The following is a 14,787-nucleotide window of genomic DNA, read 5'->3' as shown; positions in this document are numbered from 1 at the left end:
ATAACATAACTGAACACATCAATTTAGTTTTGACCGGGCCCGGTACATAGGTCAAAACAAAATCATCGAGGGGCCCAGATATCGCTTGTAATCCTAGAAGGAACAGATAAAATTCGACTCATATGTTTGCTCTACTACTTGTTGAATTACACACAAAAGCACGGTTTATAACATCGAGTTACCAATGCGTTTTCATACAATCAATGCATAACCAACTCATAGGCAACAAATCATATCTCTAGGTTTACAGACTTATATGATATTACCGTCTCACGATCACTCGAGATAAATTCCATGAAGTGATACAAGTGAGCGTGGGTTGAATCTAATACTCAGAACTTATGAGCACTCATGAGTGTTGTAGCCCGCTTTGTCTAACATCTTAGACCTCTACAAGCCAACCCATGACAGTCTTGATTCATATCTACTTCCAACATATGACCAACTGTGGAGAGTCTGGAAGTCAAAACATGCAAAAGGAAATAATAGTAAACGATTGACAAGAGATAGCAACACTTTACTCATAAATAACAACTTTTATTTATCATAAAATGTCAATTGCATTTTACAAATTTCAAGATTATCTAACTACTAAAACTAATATCATCCTTCAGCCCTATGCTCCGAGCATGCTGGAGATGCTTAACCCGAGACAGTGCCTTCGTAAGGGGATCTACTGCGTTCTCATCCGATGATACCCTCTTTGCCACGAGGATTCCTTCTTCTATTCGATGTCTGATGAAGTGATATTTTCTGTCAATGTGTTTGGATCTCCCATGATCATTTGGTTCCTTAGCTAAGGGAACCACACTATTGGTATCACAGAAAATCTCCATTGGCTCCTTTATAGCTGGTACAACTCCAAGGTCTCCGATGAAGTTCTTTAGCCATATAGCCTCCTTTGCTGCCTCGCTTACTGCTATATACTCTGATTCACAAGTAGAATCAGCCACAGTCTCCTGCTTGGAACTTCTGCAAGTAATTGCCCCTCCGTTTAGGGTAAAGACCCAGCCCGACTGAGAGCGGAAATTATCCCTCTCAATCTGAAATCTAGCATCTCTATACTCTACAACGCTCAAGTCATCACTCCCACCAAGAGTAAGGACCCAATCCTTAGTCCTTCACAGGTAGTTGAGAATATTCTTCACCGCTGTCCAGTGAGCCTTGCCAGGATTTCGCTGATATCTGCTGACCATGCTCAAAGGAAAGACAACATCAGTGCAAGTATAAGTCATAGCATACATGATCGATCCTACAACAAATGCGTATGGTACTCGACTCATATTAGCTATCTCAGCCTCTATACTCGAGCTTTGAGTTTTACTCAGTCTGGCATTACACTAGATAGGTAACTCACCTTTCTTGGAGTTATGCATGTTGAACCTTTTCAACACTTTGTCCACATAGGTGCTTTGACTATGTCCAATTAGTCTTTTACTCCTTTTTCTCAAAATCCTTATCCCTAGGGTATAGGCAGCTTCTCCAAGGTCCTTCATAGCGAAACACTTCCCAAGCCAGGACTTTACTTCCTGCAGGGTTGGGATGTCATTTCGTATGAGTAGTATGTCATCCACATACAATACCAAGAAGCTGACTATACTCCCACTAGCCTTGATATAGACACACGATTCATCTTCACTCCTTGAAAAGCCAAATTCTTTGACTTTCTCATTGAAGCAAAGATTCCATCTGCAAGGTGCCTGTTTCAATCCATAAATGGATTTATCAAGCTTACACACTCTATTGGGGTATTCTGTACTGACAAAACCCTCTAGCTGAACCATGTAAATATCTTCAGCCAACTTTCTATTAAGGAAATCGGTTTTGACATCCACTTGCGATATTTCATAATCATGAAATGCAACAATGGCTAATAGAACCCTAATAGAATTAGTCGTGCCTTATAAGTGTGTACATTACCATCCGTGTCCTTCTTCTTCTTGAAGATCCATTTACACCCAACTATCTTACGATCAGGTACATTGTTAACCAAGTTTCAAACTTGATTGTCATACATGGACTATATCTTGCTGTAAAGCCTCTTTCCAATTAGCAGCCTCAGGGCCTGTCATGGCTTCCGTGTAGCTGTTAGGTTCATCCAGATTTACCAGTGTGTTATCACTGATAAGTGTTTCACCTTCTGTAGTAATATGGAAACCATAATAATGCTCAGGTGCATTCCTAACTCTGGTGGAATGCCTCAGAGGTATAGATTCTTTAGTCGGCTCAACAGGAGTTTCCTCCTCAAGTTGAGGGCTAGGGTTTGAGGTTACTTCCCCACTTGACTCTTGAATTTCCTCAAGGTTAATTTGCCTCCCACTGTCTCCTTGGCTTATGAATTCTCTCTCTCTCTCTAAAGAATCCTCTTCTTGCTACAAAGACCACATTATCAGTGGGTCTGTAGATAGCCAAAGGATTTTTGTGGGTGGTCGATGAATATACACCTTTCGCTTCGGGGTTCGAGCTTATCGTGAGTCTCGCGTCTCACGAAAGTCTCAAAACCCCAAATCTTGATGTGGTCTAGATTGGGAACTTTTTCAGTCCACACCTCATGAGGTGTTTTGGCAACCTTCTTTGTAGGGGCTAAATTAAGGATATGGGCGGTAGTCTCTAAGGCATACACTTAAAATGAGATTGGTAGCGAAGCGCGACTCATCATGGAACGAACCATGTCTAACAAGGTCCGATTGCGCCTCTCAGCTACACTATTCAACTGTGGTGTCCTAGGAGGTGTCAATTGTGAGACAATCCCACATTCCTTATGATAGTCAAGGGACTCAGTACTAAGATACTCACCACCACGATCGGATCGAAGCATCTTAATGTTCCTGGCCAACTGATTCTCCACTTTCTGTTTAAACTCTTTGAATTTCTCAAAGGTTTCTAACTTATGCTTGATTAAGTAGACATATCCATATCTACTAAAATCATCAGTAAAAGTCACATAGAACCGATTAGCATCTCTTGTGGTAGTTCTGAGGGGTCCACACACATCCATGTGTATGAGGTCCAACAAACCTTCACCCCTAGCACAAGTGCCAGTAAAAGGTGACTTTGTCATTTTACCAAGCAAACAAGATTCACAACTATCATCTGACTTTAGATCAAATGACTCCAAGACTCCATCCTTTTGGAGTTGGCCTATGCGTGTCTTGCTTACATGTCCAAGACGACAATGCCATAAAGATGCTTTATCTAAGCTAGTGGAAGAGTCAATACACAATACATTATTCCCTAGATTATCTACAACAGATACAGTTTCATACAAACCATCACAAGGTAATGCTTTAAAATAAAGAACATTATTAAAGAAAGCATCAATACTACCATTAATATTATCAAAATAAAAGGTAAAACCTTGTTTATAGAATGCATGAAAGGAAATAACATTTCTTGCCATTTCTGGAGAATAATAACATTTATTCAAATCTAATGTAAACCCACTATTTAGCACTAAGGAATAAACTACTATCTTGGTGACAGGTGAAGCTTTCCTGTTTCCCATGATCAAGTTTATCTTTCCCTGCTCCACATTCTCACTTCTTCTTAGTCCCTACAAATCACAACATATGTGAATACCACAACCTGTATCAAGGACCCAATACTTAGAATGAGGTGAGTTATTAGACAATATAGTGTATATACCTACATGGTTGGGTTTTACTTTCCGATCCTTCAAATCTTGCTGGTACTTTGCGCAGTTTCGCTTCCAATGCGACTTTTCATGGCAATAGAAGCATTCAGCCTCATTAGGGTTAGCAGAAGGAGTGAAAAAACCTTTCTTGGTTTTGCTTGAAGAGGAGCCTTCAAGGGTCGTGCCCTTGGTACCCTTAGAAGGTTTCTTTCTCTTCTTCCCTTTGTCATGCCCGATTGCCAAGACATTGGCCGCAGTTGGAGTAGGAGTAGGTGTAATAACAACCTACTTACCCTTTAGACCACTTTCGGCAGTATTCAAGAGTCCTTGAAGTTTTCTGAGGGTGACTTCTTCCATGTTCATGTGATATGTCATGTGGAATTGATCATAACACGATGGTATGGAGTGCAAAATGATGTCTATTACTAACTCCTCGGGGAATTTCACATTCAACTTCAGTAAACGGTCCACATACCTTCGCATTTTCTGCATGTGGCCCGTGATGGGTTCACCATCCTTCATTCGGGTTATTATCATGGAGGAGATTATTTCATTTCGCTCTTGACGAGCACTTTGATTGTAGCGGTCCATCAAGTCCTGGTGCATCTCAAAAGGATAATAGTCCTCATAGGACTTTTGGAGCTCGGCTGTCATGCTGGCCATCATGATGCATGCCACATTTGTAGCATCTCTTTCATGTACCTCATCTTCAGCAAGCTCTTCAGGAGTAGCAGTTTGCTCGGGTATCTTAAGCTCCTTGTCCAGAACATATTCTTTGTTCTCATACCGAGTGACCATCTTGATGTTTCTGATCCAATCTGTAAAATTGGACCCATCAAAGATGACTCTCCCACAAAGATTCATGAGAGAGAACGAGCTAGTAGGGTTTGAGCCAAAAGCATTGTTATTGGAAGACATTTGAAAAAGAAGAGGGAATAGTTTAGATTAGATATAGGGATAGTCCTTAATAAAACACCCAAATGTAATATTAAGGCTAGGACCCAACACAATATTTTATAACTTAGAAGAGGGATGCCTTAATCTAGGCTATAAGATATTTGAAGGTAGGTGAATGACGATTCACCAATTTCCACCATGAAAAATGAAATATTTAATTTAGGTTTTAATTGGTCTAGAAACTCCTAGATTCTTTGAGATTCATTGAACTTTCTTCAATGGCATGTTTCAATCTCGAGTGTGCCCGTCAAGTTTTGTGACTGAGATGCCGAGGATCACAAATCAAGGTGTGAAGTAACCATGCAAATTACTTGGTACCATTAATATATTACCCCTCAATCAATGTGCTGGTTAACCACACACGCTCCATCGATACTATGATAAACATTATGTCACCCTTTACCTACCTTGTTAAGTTCGAGTTAGTGTGCCGATTAACCACACACGCTCTATTAACAACTTAAACAAAGTGTAAAGTGTAATTTCATGGATTAGCGCCTTATTCACATTTTCCTAAAGTAACTAAAATTGGGAATTTAATAAAAGCATTTAGTTACTTTATAATTATCATTATAGTTTTAATGAGAATTTATAAGTCATTGTTCTACCCGTTCGGCTAACAACCCTCCACCGATCAAGGAAGCGGTGGGTGAGAGTGGAAACCCGTTAAGTTGCCATTTTATAGGCAACAACCTTATACCCCCCTTATATACCGGCTTCGTGAATGAGACGTACTAGCGGTAAGACGACTTGATCTTATATATATATATATATATATATATATATATATATATATATATATATATATATATATTATTAACTTATAATATTATAAAGTATAAGGGTTAAATTTGAACTTTTAAAATTCTTAGGGTTGGAACTAAAGTTTTAATCATGACTTTACTTGTTCCAAAACTTGAGGGCATGTTTTGTAAACTTTCAAATCTTTTCATTTCTTATAACTAATGAATTTAATTGGGTATTGAAATGAAGACTCTTCATTTTTATAACCCTTGTGTTCTTTTAATGGTTTTTATTAAAGTGTGACCTTTGGATTTGCATAACTTGAGGACAAGTTATGGACTCCATTAAAACACATAATGATCAAGAATTAAAGTACCAAGTAGGTTACAAACAATTCCTATGATTATTTAATCTTTATAAGTTCAAGAACATGAATATGAACATTTCAAGAATCATAAATTACCTATAAAACTTTTAATTTTTGATAATAGCCATTGAATATGGATTAGCATAAGCATTACACCATGTAAAACAAGTTTTATAACACCAAAACGATTTAGAATAATATTTGCATCAGTGGTATCAGATCCTAGGCTTGTTTACTTGATACTTGATGCAAATAGCTTAAAAAATCAAATTTAGACTTAGCTGACTTTACTGTTGGATATAGTGTCTAAGTCCATAACTATATGGTGTACAGGTCACTGGATCGGAACCAGTCTCTGATACCACTGATGGATTTTGAGCCTTCTAACACTCCTATGGTGTACATGCAACCCTACAAACCTTGGATCTATGTTTGACAAAGATACATGCAAATATTAATTTTTCCAAGGTTCTTATCCTATCTAGCATGGCATGGGGAACTTGAATCAAATAAAGCCAGTAGAATTACTTACGTTGTAGTTGTAGTTGATTGCTTAGAGTTTTAGAGCCTCGCACCAATAGTGTGGATGCCTCAAATGGAAATCACAAATCACCACAAACTTTGTAACTTTGAGAGAATAGTAACAACCTTCTTGAAATCGTCCCTCTTAGTATACTCACTACAACCAGTGTGATTTCAAGAACCAAAGCTTCCTTTATATGGTGTGGTGGATTAGGGTTACATCCATGTAAACCCTAATACCCATGTCTTTTCATTTCCATGAGATCCATGGGTTAAAGCTTCGTGGAGTATCCATGGACTTTCCATGCAAGCCTAGCCCATTCCAAATAAGCATTAGCCCACGCTATGTAAATACAAGAGCCCATATTTAATTAGTCATACTTTTGATCTCTAAATTAATCCTAGATTAATTATAGACCAACACTAATTAAATAATATGATTTTATATTAATATATTAGAACTTATAATATATTAATAAATCATAACTTATACTATTCACAAAAGATTATCCATAAATTGTTCGAGTGAAGTGCAACCCAAATGGACCATGCCGGGTCAGGTCAAGTACATATCAAATATAGTTATGGACTTAGACACTATATCCAACATGAAATTGGTAAACTGTAATGCCTTGGATAAGACAAAGACCAATTAATACCAATTGTTTGTAGTGTTTGTCTTGATAAGAATCCACACTAACTATTGAATATTTGTTTGTCAAGAAATGTTTCTTGATAGGAGAAACTAATATGTCAATAGGTGAGTGGGAGTCTAAATGATATTGAAAAGTTTCAAGAACTAATCAAGAGTAAACATATTATTAAAAACTAGCACACGACATGAGGTTTGTAACGTATCGTGTTGACATATCCTTGTTTATGTGCCATTCCAGTTTAGTAAACTATGCATATAAGTTCTACAAGTTCTCAATAGACTTCATAAAGGCAATCACCTTGTTCAATGAAAGAACATTGACAAGTATAGGTGAACTCCTAAATAACTTGGAAGCAATGGTGGGACCCTTGATGGTAAGAAATCAAGTATGAACAAGTTCTGTCCATATTAGTTTGGATTTTTCAAGAACAATATCTTACAATAATGGTTATGACAAATTCACATGGATAGGAACACATACACCATAAAATCTAAGTGTCATAAGGTTTCTATCCTTCATGAAAATGATTGTGAGGAAACACTTTCACTAAGAGAGAATTTTAAGGAGATAACGATTATGTAAATTGCATTCTTAAATTTGATTATGATTACGACATCCATCTTCATAGTTTGAAATGTGCGATTTGGCGATTAGTCTGAATGTTTGGGACTTAGTAATATAAGTTCTAAATTAGTTTGGACATACATGTGAGCTATCTAAGGAAAGGTGTATGAGTTTGAGAAGCTTAGATAAAGGCTTATCGAAGCATATAGTATTAGAAAAGATGAACTTTGGAAGTCAATAAGTATTGCTTTCTAGAAGTCCAATTGTTTTCTGAATACGTGTTAAGTGTCGCTAGTTAGCAATATTAATTATACAAAACAAAAGTTTCACTTTGCAAAGTTGCAGGGGTTAAAATGTTGTTTTGTTATAGTTAAGGGAGAGAATATTATACTTCGTTTCGAAATCTAAAAGCTTAGATCGAGAAATTTTAATTGAATTTAGTCAAAGGACATATATGGATGTTATGTTGAAAATATTCAACATAAAGGAATTCTATATATGGAAATATTATAGCAAGAAACTGGTAAAGTATCGTGTTTTTCATTATGCATCGTGTCCCATACGCTTTGGGTGTATGATCGATTGCATTTGCAATAATATTTGACCGTTCTAAAAATTTCCAAATGCCTAGGGCATTAAGAGGGAAAAAGGATTAGAACCGAATTTCACTAAACTATTTAAACAACGATCAAGGACAATCTAAGGTTCACCAAGGATTGGTCGCTTGTGAGCAGTTGGAAGTATAGTAATGGATGGACCATATTGAAATTATTATGAATAGATAAGACTCTATTTAGAATGAGTTGTAATATGGAAAATATGGAAACGTTTCCATATTGGGAGTTGGATGTTAAGAATTTATGTCTAGATTAGAAACTTTTATGAAAGAAGGATGTTCAAAGGAATGTACTTTGAATGTGAGACTTTACATCTGTGGGATTGTCGTGTAAAAATCTCCAATAGAGCCCATTGTAATTTCATTGGCCCAATCTTGGTAACTTTTGTGTCGTGAAATTACGAAAGGACTGTTGCATAAAATGCTTGAACCTAACATATTCTAGTAGTGGTGAGAACTTTGTATTCTTATACTAATGATTAGGATTTGGAATTGTGAAATGAGCATCATTGGAAATGTGTTCATTTGATCTATTTCACGAAGTAAGGACCATAGGTGAACATAGTGTGCATGCTTAGTGCATGGGACAACTGTTGCTACAATTTAAGTAAGAAGTTGATTACCCGTAACAACAAATAATGTGTAATCAATATGGTGATTAAATAAAAAATATTTTATTTCACTTTGCATGTTTTGATTTCCCGAACAATAAGATTATTCAAATCCTCCACAGTCGCTCGTACTTTGGAACTAGCTATGAATGAAGACTATCATGAATCCGTCTATAAATTGTCTAAAGTGTTTAGACATAACACAAGTTTGCTGTAGAGTTCATGAGTGCTGTTATAAGATTAGAGTATTGGATTAAACCCATGCTCGCTTAGATCGCTTCATGGATTTTATCACGAGTGATTAGTGAGACGATAATGTCTTATATTCTTGAAAATGAGACGTGTGAGTTGTATTCTGCAAGTCAGTTGCACATTGATAATATGTAAACGCAATAGTAACTTGGTGTTATAAAACATATTGTTGTGCGTGATTTGATGAGTAGATACAAGCGAGCATTGGAATCGAACTTCATCCAATCCTTTTACCCAAAGTGGATAAAAGTGATATATGTGGGCCCCTTGATGATTTAGTGATGACACCCTAAGCGTTTGGCCAAGCCGGGACTAAGTTGATATGTTGAATTGTAGTTTGTTGTTAGTTGTCATAGATCGGAAATCGGGAAACAACAAATAGAAAGAGAAAATGACTAAAATCCATGTCTTAGTCTATACGATATCTAGAATGGAGGAATATATGACCCCTTATCTTAAGGACACCTCACTGATAAGATTAGAGTTCGACAACGGCTTTTGGTAGCTAAAATTTGCTAGTCAATTTTGAAGTTATACTTACAACTGTAGTTATTAAACTTATCCAAATGGGAGACTGTTGGATTAGGTGTCTAAGTCCATAAATATAATTGGTATGTACTTGAATTGATAGTAGCAATGTCCTTTTGGGTTGCCTTCAAACCTGGCAATTGAATAGGATTATTGTTGGAGAGAGAAGAATGATTTATTAATTTATTACTTGGTTAATAAATTAATTTAGTAATGTATTATGGATATAATATATTAATTAGAAATCATATTGTTTAATTAATATTTAATTAGAAATTAATTTAGAATTTACTTTGGGAGTAAAGGAATTAATTGAAACTACATGGACTAAAGGTGACAATGTTCAAAAGTTTATCATTGCGCATTCTAGAACCTCCCTTAGAGGATGGAACGAAATCTAGAGTGTCCTAGGGTTTCCTTGGCTCTAAGGGTGCCTTGGAATCCTTAGGGAGGAAGTTAAGGGATTAGAGCTATCTAAGATACACCTGCCTTATCCTAAACCTTCCTTATCACCTATATAAACCCTTATAGGGTTGGATTTCGTCTAAGGGCACTCCAAGAGAGGCTAGGGCCGAATTTTCCAATTCCCTTCTGTTGGATTAATGACTAAGTCCATAACTATAATGGGTAAGACTTGACCCGACCCAACATGGTCCATTTGGGTTGCATGTCATTGGGACAATTAGATAGACAAGATGAGGAAAAAGGATACTAGTGATTTATATTAATATATTATAATTTCTAATATATTAATATATAATCATATTATTTAATTAGTATTGATCAAGAATTAATTTATAATTAATTAAGTGATCAAAAGGAACTAATTAAATATGGACTCTTAGATATATATGTGTGATGGGCCAAGTTCATTTAGGTTGGGATAAGCTTTCATGTATAGTCCATGGAGTGTTTAACCCATGGATCATATGAAATGAAGGGTCATGGGTTTAACCATAGTCTCAACACTATATAAAGATGTCCTTGGTTGGTGAAAGGGGCACTAGTGTGTACACAAAAGGGCAAGGCCAATTTCACTAGAGAGAACCAAAGTATCCTTATTCTCAAGGTTATTCCAAGTGTTCATGGTGTTGTGTGAACCATTTGAGGTGTCACACTTGGGGCACTTGACACTCAAGCTTCATGAAGACAAGTTACATAAAAAAGGTATGTATTTTATCTATATTATTACCCAAGTATCAAAGATTGTATGCTAGATAGGGTAATACCTTGGAAAGTTCATATTTGGATGTATAATAGAGAAAACATAGATCCAAGGTATTTACGGTTTTAGGTACACTTAGGAGTGATAGAATGCTCAAATTCTAACAGTGGTATGAGATCCTGGTTTTGTTTTCTTGTTATACTTGCTTCAATTGCTGAAAAAATCAAAGATTTGTGCTGTCTGGGCAGGGGACTCAACGAGTCCAAGACAAAACTCATCCAACTCACCAAGTTGGTTCATGCACTCGACGAGTTGATTCTTGATCTAAATGTATTTTAATGGAGTCCATAATTTGTGGTCAATTTATGGATTACCAAAGGTTTTTTTTTTATGTTTCCTTGATTTATGAGTTAGTTTAGATTAATGGGAAAAATTTGTGTTTTAGTTGTTTTCAATCCTAATTAATCTATAGGTAGTTCACAAAATGTGTTTTTGTAGCTTGTCCTCAAGTTATATGAAAAGTCACATTTATGAATCTTAAAACTTATAAAAGTTCCTTAGGTTACAAAAAATGAAGAGTCTTTTCTTATAAATAGTTTTTTATGGCTCTATAACTTGTGCTCAAGTTATGGATGTCCAAGAGTCTCTTCATTAAAAGTTTTTTTAAAACTTTAATTAAACTCATAAATTATGAAAATTCAATACTTTTGAATAGTTTCAAAACTTGCCCTCAAGTTTTGGAATTTGAAAAGTTTTTCGCTTGTGAATACTTTAATTCCAAGTTAAGCCCTTAGAATTTTAAAAGTTAAAATTCAATCCTTATACTTTATAATATTATAAGTTAATAATATTTATATATATGTATAAGAGCAAGTCGTCTTACCATTAGTAGGCCTTATTCACGAAGCCGGTCTATAAGGGGGGTATAAGGTTACTGCCTATAAAATGACAGTTTAATGGGTGTCTCACCCACCGCTTCCTTGACTGGTACAGGGACATTAGTCGAATGGGTAGGACAAGGACTATAATTCTCCCTTCATTAAAAGTATTAATGATAAATATAAAGTAACTAAATGTTCTTTTTATAATTCCCAATCTTAGTTACTTTAGGAAAATGTGAATAAGCTGTTAATCCATGAAATTACGCTTTGCACTTTATTTAAGTTGGTTAGTGGAGCGTGTGTGGTTAACCGACACACTAACTCGTATTTAACAAGGTAGGCAAAGGATAACTTAATGTTTATCATAGTATCGATGGAGCGTGTGTGGTTAACCGACACATTGATTGAGGGGTAAACACTTAAGAGTACCAAGTAATTTGCATGGTTACTTCACACCTTGTTTTTTAATCCTCGGCATCCCAGTCACAAAACCTGAAGGGCACACTTGAGATTGAAACATGTCATTGAACAGTTGAATGAATCTCAAAAGATCTAGGAGTTTCAAATCCAAGTAAAACCTAAATAAATTATTTCGTTTCATGGTGGAAATTGGTGAATCGTCATTCACCTACCTTCAAATATTTTATAGCTTGGATTACGACATCCCTCTTCCAAGTTATAAAAGTATTGTGTTGGGTCCTAGCCTTAATATTTCATATTGGGTGTTATATTAAGGAATTTAAATCAACTATCTTGAATATCTCCCAAAAGATGTCTAGTTCAGACATCTATGATCTTCCCAAATCTCTTAGAACTTCACTTCCTCCACCTCCTCCAATTATCCTCCCTAACCCACAAGTTCAAGGGCACTCAAGCCCTATTGGCAACCAAGGTCTATGCGTGATCGCATCTTGGAGATGAAGGCACATATTGACAAGCCGGGAGAGTTGGGTGTCAAAGTCTTAAGAAAGTTGGATGTTCATACACTTTGTAAGTCACATAGCAAGTTACCTTTGGGACTACTATGAAATAGACTATGACATGACCCTTAATTATCTTATCTATTTGTTTGGTACTGCTGAATCAGCAATGATTTGGAGCTTTGGTAAAGAAAATTTGATTAGTAGATCAACTTCCCAAACCTTTAATGGACGTTGACAATGGTTGCATTGGATACCCAGTAAAAGCTTTCTCTTCCCAATTGAAAAGGATTGGACATAGTCAACTCAGTTGACCAAATGGTAAAGAGAAAGGCTAAGTCGGAGATTGTTCCATGTGCCATTCCCAAAGGGTCCATATGGTTCTATTGCCAAAAGGAAAGGGAATTGGTTGCGAAGCTACCAAATTTACCTGAAAGATCATAAGGCTAGTAAATTCAATAAGTTTGACTCTACTTTAGGTAAAGTCCTCGATCTAACTCGATTAATTTTCTATTCTGAGGTTCTCATTACATGATGCGACTGGGTTACATGTTGATGTTTTAGGAATCAAAAAGGAAAAGTGAAGGAAACTTAAAAAAATAGTATGTTGAATCTGATCGCAAAGATGGATTTCTATCGCTTGATTGAAGATCAGATTCTTGAGCTACTCTTAGGAGTTATGATAGATTGCTAAGAAACATGTAATAGCATAGTTTTCATTTAAAGTTGCATTGTAAGGAAAAGTTTTTTCTGCATTTTATAAATAAATAAAAAATTGATTTTATTTTAGTTTATATCTCCTTGCAATGACTTTTATTGAAAATTGATCTTTATATGTTTCTAGCAATAATGGAAATGTTAATTTGATTCTTTCGTTTGTGGTAGTGTCTAAATTTACCAAATAAGGAAAGATTCTCATCACCTAAGGTTTCAGTTGGATATAAACTTGGAAATCATACAAGTTGTACAGTATGTTGAATGAGAACTTCCAGCTTTGAAAATTAAGACTAGTTCCTTGTTCACATGTATATGTGAGTCAAGTGAAGGGCTAAGGGATCGAGTACACATTCTTGTGCACTGGTCAAGTCAACCGTAAAAGATTGATAAGACTATTCGTCATGAATTACTAAAGTTTAGTAAATATGGTTACACTTACAAGTTTAAGTGTAATTCGGATACATTGGAAAATTTTCGATGTATGGCAGAACGAATGAGAATAATCAAATTAGGCAGAAGGATAAAACTTTCTCAAATCTGAAAAGATGGGAGAGTACTTTAGTATCATGTTATATGATCATCTTAATGATTAAGAGACCTTTTCACAATTCATCCTGTAAGTGTATTCTTGTAACAACTGTCAAATTCAGGTCATTCTCGGACTCATGCATCTTTTTATAAAAACCATATATGCACAATATTCCATAGCCTAGTAGTATAAACTAGGTCAAAATCTTGCATAAACTAGGATCCAACTAAAATCTTGGACTAATATACTTGACTCTTACGATTCTAGTAAGTTGTCTAGCTGCTGTAGGAAATGCCAATACCCGAATTAGAATAAACTCCAAATATTTGTTACAATTGAAAAAGAGTATAAAACCTTAAAAAAAAATTAAAATCTTCTAATTTCATTTCATTGTGATGGTGAATATCTAACAAAAATTTCCAAAAATCCTAAAGAGCCCAAATATCCGAATTTATAAAATTTAAAACCTAAAAACTCTATAAGATTTGTTGTGAAAGTAATTATATTTAAATTTAAATAATTAAGTTATGGGATATAATAAAAGATATAAAGATTTAATTATCAAACACAAATCATATTTTATGAGCTAAAAACAAAAATTCTTAAATAAATCAAGAATTACTTAAAGAAACATTTTTATAAAAATTTAGGTTTCATAAAATTTGAAGGGAAATTTATTTAATTTGAATTAGGAGAGAGAGGGCCTCTCTTATACTCATAAAATCCATCACCCTCTCTCCCATGCTCTCTCTTCCCAAAATCTTTAATCATTAAACTTATTCTTACACTTCAACTTCCCCTTCATTCTCTCTCTCTCTCTCTCTCTCTCTCACTCCTCATTTTACAACACTCTAATTCTCTCTTTCTCTCTCCAAACCCACAAAATTCTCCAGCCAAGAACACCTCTCAACCTTCAAATCTTCATCTTCTAAGTTTGTTCTTCAAGGTAATCACGAAAATCCTTCATCTTCCCTCACTTTTCTTTTGTTATTTTAAAGGTTTTTCTTGTACTTCTCATTCTTCCAACCATTCTTTATGAACATTCATGAACATATCCATGAATGTCGAGCTTGATGATGATGGTGGTAGGTTTTCACCCAAAAACAACATGCATGTTGTTTAAT

This window comes from Lactuca sativa, chromosome 2, assembly GCF_002870075.4.
Source record: "Lactuca sativa cultivar Salinas chromosome 2, Lsat_Salinas_v11, whole genome shotgun sequence".
In the NCBI taxonomy this organism is placed as follows: domain Eukaryota; kingdom Viridiplantae; phylum Streptophyta; class Magnoliopsida; order Asterales; family Asteraceae; genus Lactuca; species Lactuca sativa.
This window is presented reverse-complemented; position numbering follows the sequence as displayed.